Below are 10082 nucleotides of genomic sequence, written 5' to 3'. Positions count from 1 at the left end.
GTCCTTTCATGAAACTCCAAGGCTCTTGAAAGGCATATTTGTATGTCTAACTGCTAGCCAAAATCACTGCAGATGGTGACTGCAGCCATGAAATTAAAAGATGATTACTCCTTGGAAGGAAAGTTATGACCAACATAGACAGCATATTAGAAAGCAGAGACCTTATTTTGTCAACAAAGGTCCATCTAGTCAAAGCTATGGTTTTTCCAGTAGTCACGTATGGATGTGAGAGTTGGACTGTGAAGAAAGCTGAGCGCCGAAGAATTGATGCTTTTGAACTGTGGTGTTGGAGAAGACTCTTGAGAGTCCCTTGGACTACAAGGAGATCCAACCAGTCCATCCTAAAGGAGATCAGTCCTGGGTGTTCATTAGAAGGACTGATGTTGAAGCTCAAACTCCAATACTTTGGCCACCTGATGCAGAGAGCTGACTCATTTGAAAAGACCCTGATGCTGGTAAAGATTGAGGGCAGGAGGAGAAGGGGACGACAGAGGATCAGATGGTTGGATGGCATAACCGACTCAATGAACATGGGTTTGGATAGACTCTGGCAGTTGGTGATGGACAGGGAGGCCTGGCATGCTGCAGTTCATGGGGTCGCAAAGAGTCAGACACGATTGAGCGACTGAACTGAACCGCTAGCCTAGTGTCTAATAAGGTAGACACTCAGTAAATGTTTGTTGAATGGGTGAATGAATAAATTAATGAATGCAAACTCCCAAATCTGTATCCGTAACCTGGTTTTTACAACATGTTCCTGAAACATACAGGGAACCATGTCCTGAACATCTAAGTTTATTATCAGATTGTCACCCTCAGAATATCCAATACTATACTTAAACATTCTCCTGAAAACTGATAAGTTCTGGATCTTAGTGAATAATGTGATTGTCAATTTATTAAACAAGAAAAAAAAATCAGTCTTTCTAGACTCTTCCTTTTACCCCAGCTACTTACTTGAATCAATCACTAAGACTCACCAATTTGGGAATTCCCAAGCAGTCCAATGGTTAGAACTCAATGCTTTCACTGCTAGGCTCTAATCAGTGAACTAAGATCCTGCAAGCCACATGGCATGACCGAAAAAAAAAAAAAAAAAAAAAAAGACACACCTTTATCCTTGTAAATATATTTCAAAATTATACCCTCTCCCCAATTCTCACTGCTGTTGCCTTAGCTTAAAAATGCATCATCTCACACCTCAACAGTTTTAATACTCTCTTAACAGCAGTTATCATCCCTTCCAATTAATTATCTGTACTTCCTTGGCACTGTTCATTTTAGAACTCAGATCTGATTCATTTACTCAATAAATATTTATTGAATACCTACTAATATACCAGATGCTATTTAAGGCACACAGGATACAGTAGTGAACAAAAAAGACAAATGCTTTGCCCTTATGGAGTTAACACCCTACTGATGTTATATATAAATTATCATATTGCTTCCTTTTCACCTGTAATGACCTTTTATTAGTTTCCAAATGTCTCTGTGGTAAAATAAAGAAAGCTTAAAATTATACACAAGATCTCTTCACCATCCTGCCAAGTATTTCTCAATCTGTTGTGGGTGTTCAGATCACCTGAGTTGTTTAACATGTGTGTTTGTGGGCATCTTAAGATACTATGATTCTATAGATCTGGGATGGAGCCCCCAAAACGGCATTTTTAATTAGACTTCCAAGTGATCTGAATATAGGTGGTTGATGGGCCACTCTTTGAGAAGCACTTACTTGTTCTTTGCCTGCCTCTCCAGCTTTACCATCACTTCTCCATGTTCACCTTATGTTTTAACAGTATAAACTATTTTAGTTCCTTAACCACATGTAGTGTTTATTACCTCTGTGCATTAGGGTGTGCTGGTCATATTAATTGGGCTAGTTAATACCAGCAACAACAAAATCATAGTTAATACAATGAAGTTTATTTCTCTTGTCTTCAAAGTCCAATACAGCTATTCCTGAATAGATAGCTTTTCTCGGTGGCCCTCTTTTACGTGGGTACTCAGACTCTTTCTAGTGGATCTAGGCTCCTCCTGTCCTGTGGTGCTGTCTCAGGTGCCCATACACAGGGAAAAGAATATGGGGAGGGAAGACATCTTGAATACTTCAAGGACACAGACTCCAAGGTAGGGGCATCATTTCTGCTCCTAGCTCATTGGCCAAAAATAGTCACATGGGCCCACTTAGTAGCAAGGGGGGCTGGGAAATGTAGTCTTCACTGGGAATCTGCTTTGGAGCCAGAGCACTCACTTTTAGTCATCAGAAAGATGCCCCTTCTGTCCTCTGGTCACTAAATAAAAATATCCATGTGCCCCCTTGTTTCCACACACAGCACACTTTCACTTCCCTCCCCACAAGGGCTGATCCAGAATCCCATCTGGTCATGATAACCAGCTTACAGCCTGTGATTTCTGAATGATGTACAGTTGTCCCCATGCAGTTCAGATGTGGCTCCTCTTGACTCAGCAACTTGTAAACTAAAAGGACAAGTTATACTTCCTGCCCCCACACTACACAGCCTATATTCAGTGGAGGAGCATGGCCAGGGTAACCTCAGGGCAGACACTTATTTGGGAAAAGGAAGCATGCAAGACACAGCTACTGGGCCTTAGCAGTTATGGAGCCACAAGCATTTGAAGGACTCCTACTTTGATAATGGGGGATATTCTTGTGTGGACCCGGATACTACTTTCTAGGGACAGTTGCCTTTCCATTGTTCTCCTTTGCCTCAGGGTCTGTCTTTGGGCTGTTTTGTTTTTGTTTTGTTTTTTCCTTTTGCATGTCTTCCTTGACCACAGCTGAAGGAGGTGTTGGAAGCATGCCCTCCTTGGGGACTGTCCAGGTTTTACACCCTTCTTCCTCTTGTGCTAACCAGAGCACCTGGAAGTTATTGTACCACTGAAATAGTCAAAAGATTTTTCTTTGGCAATAATGTTTCTTCAAAATTTGGTCTTCTTCTGATCTATTTGCCTCTAGTCAATTCCAGGTGCCTGTGAGCACCTCAAGGATTACTAGGCATATAATTATGTTGATTTAGTTCATTGCTTCCTTTCTTTCATACCCCTATTTCTACCTAACTATGGCCACCTGATATTTAAAACTTCACGTGAGACAGATAAAATCTTAATATAACATTTACATTAAGCCACTTTAGGCAATCAAAGGAAGTTTTAAATGTTTGTGATTCAGGGCTGTTTGTATTTTTTAATTCTCATCTCTTAGTGTTTGGAGTCTTGACGCAGTCAGTTTTTCAACCTTACAAAGCCTGGCATACTTGCTCTTTATCCTTGTTCATTTCTGCTTGCATAGCAGCCAATTCTTTCCAAAGTAACAGTTACTACTAGAACTTTGTTTTTCAGCCTCTTAGAGGTGTAGACTGAGTAGACCTGCCTGCCTCCTTACTTACCATATAAAAAAAGTTTGACAGGTGTTTTGCCTCTATATAATATGACTGCCATCCTTTCAACCTCTGATAAGCATTTTCTTGCCACCTGAGAGCAAGCCAATGTCACATTTCTCTATTTCACTCTTCAATAAATACGTAACTCCAATTACTTCAGACCTCTCCAGCCTGCAGGTACCAATGGCATCCCATTAATAATATTCTAATGCCACTGGATCATGTTCACAGTTTTACAAAGAATTTGGGAAAAAAAAAAATTGTGGAGCCCTGGAAAGTCTTCTGGGAATCACAATCAGTTTCCAAACAGGTTGGCTTGCATTAGATGGTTTCTGTTCTTCTGCCAGTATCCTCTGGGCACTGCATTTTGGTTCAGCTTCCATTATTTCCTGCTGGGCACCTGCTGGGCATTTCCATGTCCACTGGGCATCTGCCATCTCCTGCTGAGCTTCTCAGTCTCTGCTAACCTGCCCTTCCATAATGAACTAAATTTCTCAATGCCAAGGAAGTGCTGTTGTACACTGATTTGTCCTCTACGCTTAGTGTCACTTTTTGATGTCATTCATAGTGGCCCTGCACCATTTCAAAATTTCTTTGTGTATTAATATTTTTGCTCCTGTAGCCTATTTCTGCTGCACTCTCTATTCATAGCGCTCATACGCCATCAGGACAGTCCTGAATCCAGAAGGTGACTCTTATGCTTACTGACTTTCTCATCTCTCTCCCCAGGCACAGTCATAAAATTTTCTCCTGTTGGTCCTCTTTTCCCAGATAAATCAATTCATTTAAGGGTCCCCTGAGGATACTTGTGTGCACACCCTTAGGCATTTATAAATGTAAAATGATACTCTCCTATGCTCCCTCCCACAAATACATTATGTCGTGTGAATGGATAAATGTTCTCTCTTCCTAGATTATCCCCTTTATTTTGTTTAACCAGAGAACTTCTATTCAGTCTTTAAAACCCTAGTTCAAAGATGGCTTTCTTGGTGAACCATCCCAATTGTATCTACCCCCACCTGCTCTGTGCTAACTCAGTTTGTAGTTTATTAGACCTATTAGTGAATATTAGCATGTTTGCCTCCTCTCTTTCTAGTAAAATTCTTAAATGAATTCTGCATCTTCCATATAGCGGGTATTTGGTCAATTTTAATTGAGTTTAATTTCCCTAAATTTCTTTAACAAAAAGCTCAGCTTATCTTCATACGTGGTCAAGGCTTTTCCAATCTGGTTTCCCCTTATCCAGCCAGCTTTTAGAGCGTTGCCAAGTGAATAAGACACTGTGTGATTCTGAGATTCCCATAGCTGGTAAAGATGTGCCCCACCCCACTCCCATCCCTGTTATCTGAATAGCTGACTACCCTTGATGTGTCAAGGTTTTATCTGCTCCTGGTATTTCAAGAGTTCTGAGCTGCATGTGGCAGGAAACAGCATTTTGTCTTACAACACTTTTCGGGTTGTGACACAAGGCACCTTGACCTAATTCATGAAAACATGATACCATTTTGATCTGAAATCTGCTATAGAAAGTAATTGTCCTCTGAAACACATCTCAGACAATGTGGATACCAACTTAATTTTTCTCCATCGCTACTGTTATTTATGAGGCACAGACAAGGAGAAGAGAAATGTTTTAAGATGGAAGGTGAAATGTTCTATTGTGGAGTATGTTTTATGAGGAGGAGAAAGAAATATATAATTTCTGACTCTGAGTTTGCATAGGCTCCAGATATCTTTTAAGTTACTATCTCAACACATTATTTAAGGCTCTGTTTTCTGGGATCTTGAAATTCTAGTTTATTTTTTGATATAAAGCCATATCATTCACAGGGTAAACTCTCCCCTAACAATCACCAAGCCAAGGACATATTTTTTTTTTCCTGTGCCTCCTCAAGGTTAAAGTGTTCAATTTACTCAGAATGTGTCTAACGAATATATCTTATAAAGTATTACTTTAATGATTTTTGCATTTATAATATGTTATTTCCCACTGGTTTCTTTAACAGTGGAGCCCTTCTCGGCTATGGCTTAGGCTCTAGAGTAAGGACCATGAGTAGAATGGGGGATTTAATGATAAATGTGAGGACTTACACAGGGGAAGCACTTTCAGGAAATTCTTCCAATAAACCTGGTTCCAGCAGTGAATGGTCATGGACACTGGCCCAAAATTCTGCCCCAAGCCCCCAAATTGCTCAGGCGAGGTTACTATTACGGGGATGGTGGTAAATATAAGCAGAGTTGTTAAGAATTTGAGAAGTTCTCTGGCTGAGAAAGTTCCCTTTCTTTCTTTCTTTTCCTAAATGAGGGGAGTCCTGAACTGACCCTGAAAAGAACAGAGGGTTTAGACTGGCACATTTCAGAAGACTAAGGCCTTGGAGGGGCCAGAGAGAGTTTTAAACAGGCCAGTGAGCACAGAATGGAAAAAAGGTGGGAGGTGGAGGAGGAGAAAGGGGGGAATATGGAGTGGTAGAAATGACAGAAGAGGGCTTTAAGTTACAAGGCCACATAAGTAAGAGATACTACCAGACCCCATTCTTGAGGCTGCACCTTAAAAATACAGGCATTGATTATACTTAAAGCCTCCTCTTACCTATAATACTCATTCCTCAAACCAAGAGTTGGCATCACCTGAAGCTGAAAGAAGCCAGTGGTTCTTTTGATATCCAGAGCACCAAGCTAAGGGGCATTTGGGGCTGCTCTCTTCCTCCTCAGCTGGGGTTCCTCAGCTCAGCACCCTTGATGTCTGGGGCTGAGTAATTCTTTGTTGAGAAGAGGATTGTCCTGTGCATCATTGATCTCTACCTACCAGATGACACTAACCAACACCCTCAGCTGTGACAACCAAAAAGTCTCCAGATATTTGCAAATATTCTCTGAGAGGCAGAGTGCCCACTGGTGGAGGCCAGTAGGAACACAAAAATCACACAGCCCCAAGCTCTTGTTTCACTCAGAATATTCTAGAATATGATTCTAGATCTCACTCTTGGTCTCTCTGAACAACATACCTTAAACCTGAATAATGATTCTCATACAACATGAGGCTGTTATTGCCTGCTGAGTCCACCACTTGGACTACCATGTGTAGATTTTAAATTTCTCTGTAAATGGAAAATTCTTTGAGAATTATGCATAGAGCAGGAAGGTGTCAGGCATTTGAGAAGGGTTCCTATAAGGATTTCCAACAGACCTGATTTTAAATTCTCTTCCTGCCATGTAGTAGCTGGGTGAACTTGAACAACTTAACTTTGTCTCTTTGAGCCTCCTTTCTTATTGATGAATCATGGTTTTAAAAAATAACACTCACCCATTTCAATGAGGCATTTGAGGAGAGTTAATGCATATTCAGTGATTTCCACATAGCAGGTTCTCAAAGAATAAACAGCAACAATTATCATCATATTGCTGAGCAAGAACGTGTATTTGGGTTGGCAAAAAAAGTTCATTCAGATTTTCCATAACAGCGTTTGGACAAATTAACTTTTTGGCCAACCCAATATTTGGGAGAGTAGTTAAGGTTGATATGAACATGAACAGACTTCATACCTGAGCTAGAGAAGAGGGATTGTACTGTCTCACTGGTTCGATTTATTATTAAAACATATTATTGTAGACTCAATGCCTTATCAGTAATATGTGCAAGAGCAAAACACAAAGAAACACAAGCCCGGTCCATGCTCTCCAGGAGTGTCACAAAGCCACGGGGCTCTGCCAAGTGAACAGGGCGGGTATTACGCATCTTAGGTCTCAGAGGAGGCCGAGATGAGGTACACCTTTGAGCCCTTCAGGTAAGCAAGGAAGAGTAAAGAACAGCACTTCAGGTGTCGAGAAGGAAAGTGTCAGGTATCTTTGGGAAAGGAAGGAGAGGTGAGCAGCTTTGACTGGGCCAGAGGAAAAGCAGTGAGGGATGTCTGGGGCCTGCCTGCGGTCTGGTGGACTCGTGATGGAGTGTAGTTCATGGCCCTTGGTGAGTGAGACTGAGTGAGGGTCATAAGCTCAGGTCCAGAGAAGCCCAGAAACTGAGGAGCCAGTTGGAGGCATAACGTCAGTGCAATGCCAATGCATATATAATCGCTATTCAAATTACAGAGGTTTAAAACTCACTTTTATCTTATGACTGAATATTAATAAGGTACTGGAAGTTTGAATTCTTACAACATTACTGGATTTCAGCTTGCCCTTTCCTCATTTCATCTTAGCTAATATTTTCTTCTGTGATATTCATTTTCTTTTTAATCTCAGTGTAGGCTTATTGAGAACATACCATCTTTAGCACTTTTCATTTTATAGCATAGAAAATGCAACTCCATTTCTTTCATAATATATTTTTAAAGAGCAATAATGAATCTTTTGGAATTTTTAACTGGCTGTTTAATGGTAGAGTTACCTTGAGCTCTAAACTCTTCTAGACAATCAATGATTGTTCTATAAAAATGCAAGAATATTCATTATTGCTGATAGTAACTCTCATCCTCCTAGCTGCATGATCCAATTTGTTTAAAACATTCCTCGTCTTACACATGAGGCTGGGAATAAATAGACAAGGAAGTGCTAAATTAATGATCACCTCATTTCAGAACCATCAGAGTCTTCTATTTTCCTGAATGTATTTTTAAGATTGGATAAGAGCACTGATTTCTCTGTGACTGGAGACACAAGAGAGGCTTTGGGAGATCAAAGGAAAGCTTGCCCTGCAGGATCAGGAGAGGCTGTGTGTGTGTGTGTGTGTGTGTGTGTGTGTGTGTGTGTGTGTGTATGAGGTGGATCTACGGAGGAAGGAGAGCGACCAGGGGCTAGAAGCCAGATTGGGATCAGAAGGCAAGCTAAGAAACAATCATTGTTATTGACAGAGAAACAGAAAGGTCCTTTCTCAGGTCCAGTAAAGATCAAGGTTGTATCTTGGTCACTTGAATCAACCTCAGGGAATCAGATTTTTAAGAATATTTTTAAAAAGTATTGTGCATATTTATTCCATACCAGATATTAGTCTAGGTACTGAGGTTATGATGGTGAACAAACCAGATGAGGTTCTGTCTTCTTGAAGCTTATATTCAAATTAAGGACAGATTTTAAATACCCACAAATACATATACATATACAAGATGATGCTAGAGTGTAATAAATGCAGTAATAAAGGGGAAAATGAAATAAAGTAGTGTGATAAGCAGTGGATGGGTTTCAGATTCTCAGGGTAAGCAGTGGAGAAAAATCCCTTCATGTTTCTGGCAGGGAGAAGGGAAAAGTAACCATTTTGAAATACATCCAGAGTGTTCTACTCTCTTTAACAAAGGTCGTCCCTCAAAGAAAGCTACCAGAGTCTAACCAAAGTGGGTTTTACCAGAGCCTGAGTAACATGGGATAAGGGGAATATGCAACACCATCCTCTTCCAGTCTTCCTGTCTTACCTGGGGACTGGAGGCCAAGAACTGCTTGCGAGGGTGACAGCCAGGGGCACAGGTCCACAAAAAGACTGAGACCTAACCATAGGATTATAAGATGCTCGCCTTCACCACACCTTTCCACATCAGCAGGGCCCCTGTGTTATAACAGGGAGTTACAATGGGAAGAACTGCAAAGCTCAGACTCTATTTAAGATTTCTCTAGGGAAAACCAAAGCTAACAGAGGAGACAAAAACAGGACACTACAGAAAAATTTAGCCTCTCACACCTACAGCTACACAAGGAGTAAACTCACAGTCCCACTTCCTAGCCAGATACAAGTAAAACTCCACACTAAAGGCCTTTTAACCACAGTACATTTACTCAATTATGTTTGGTTTTTACCAAAAAAAAAATCACAAAGTGTATGTGATACTGTCATATGTAAGAAATACCTATTGGGTCTTTGTTTCCAGTTTCTGGCACAGAGCTCCTAAAACCCTTGGGATCTCTGGAATGATAGAGTGTCTTCTGTATGCTAATGAGATGACAAGTGGCTGGTGGCTTCTGGTCACCAGAAGGGCCAAGGGATGGTTAGAGGTGGAACTTTCAGTCCCAGTCTCCAGCCTCTGGGGAGGGAGAGAAGCTGGTAAATGAGTTAATCACCAATAGCCAATGATTTAACTCATCGTATTTGCATAGTGAAGCCTTTATGAAAATCCCAAACACCAGGGTTCAGAGCATTTCTGGTTGGTGAATACACTGAGGTGTTGCCAGGTGGTGTGTCTGGAGAGAACTTGGAAGCTCTACCCCAGCCCACTCCCCCGCACATACACACCTCATTGGGTGCGTCTTCTTCATTTGGCTGTTCCTTTATAACAAACCCCCAAGTGTAAGTAACATGCTTTCCTGAATTCTGTGAGCCATTCTAACAAATTACGGAACTGTGGGGGGTGGGGCGTGGGAACCCCTGATTTATAGCCAGTCATTCAGAAGTATGGGAGACTCAGGACTTGGAATTGGCATCAGGAGTTGGGAGGCAGTCTTGTGGGACTGAGCCCTTAACCTGCAGGGTCTGTGATAACTCTGGGTAGTTGGTGTCAGAACTGAATTGAATTATGGTGGCTCAGATTGTAAAGAATCTGCCTTCAATGCAGGAGACCCAGGTTTGATCCCTGGGTTGGGAAGATCCCCTGGAGAAGGAAATGGCTACACACTCAAGTATTCTTACCTGGAGAATTCCACGGGCAGAGGAGCCTGGTGGGCTGTGGCCCACAGGGTAGCAAACAGTCGGACATGACT

This window comes from Bos taurus, chromosome 2 (assembly GCF_002263795.3).
Source record: "Bos taurus isolate L1 Dominette 01449 registration number 42190680 breed Hereford chromosome 2, ARS-UCD2.0, whole genome shotgun sequence".
NCBI lineage: Eukaryota > Metazoa > Chordata > Mammalia > Artiodactyla > Bovidae > Bos > Bos taurus.
This window is presented reverse-complemented; position numbering follows the sequence as displayed.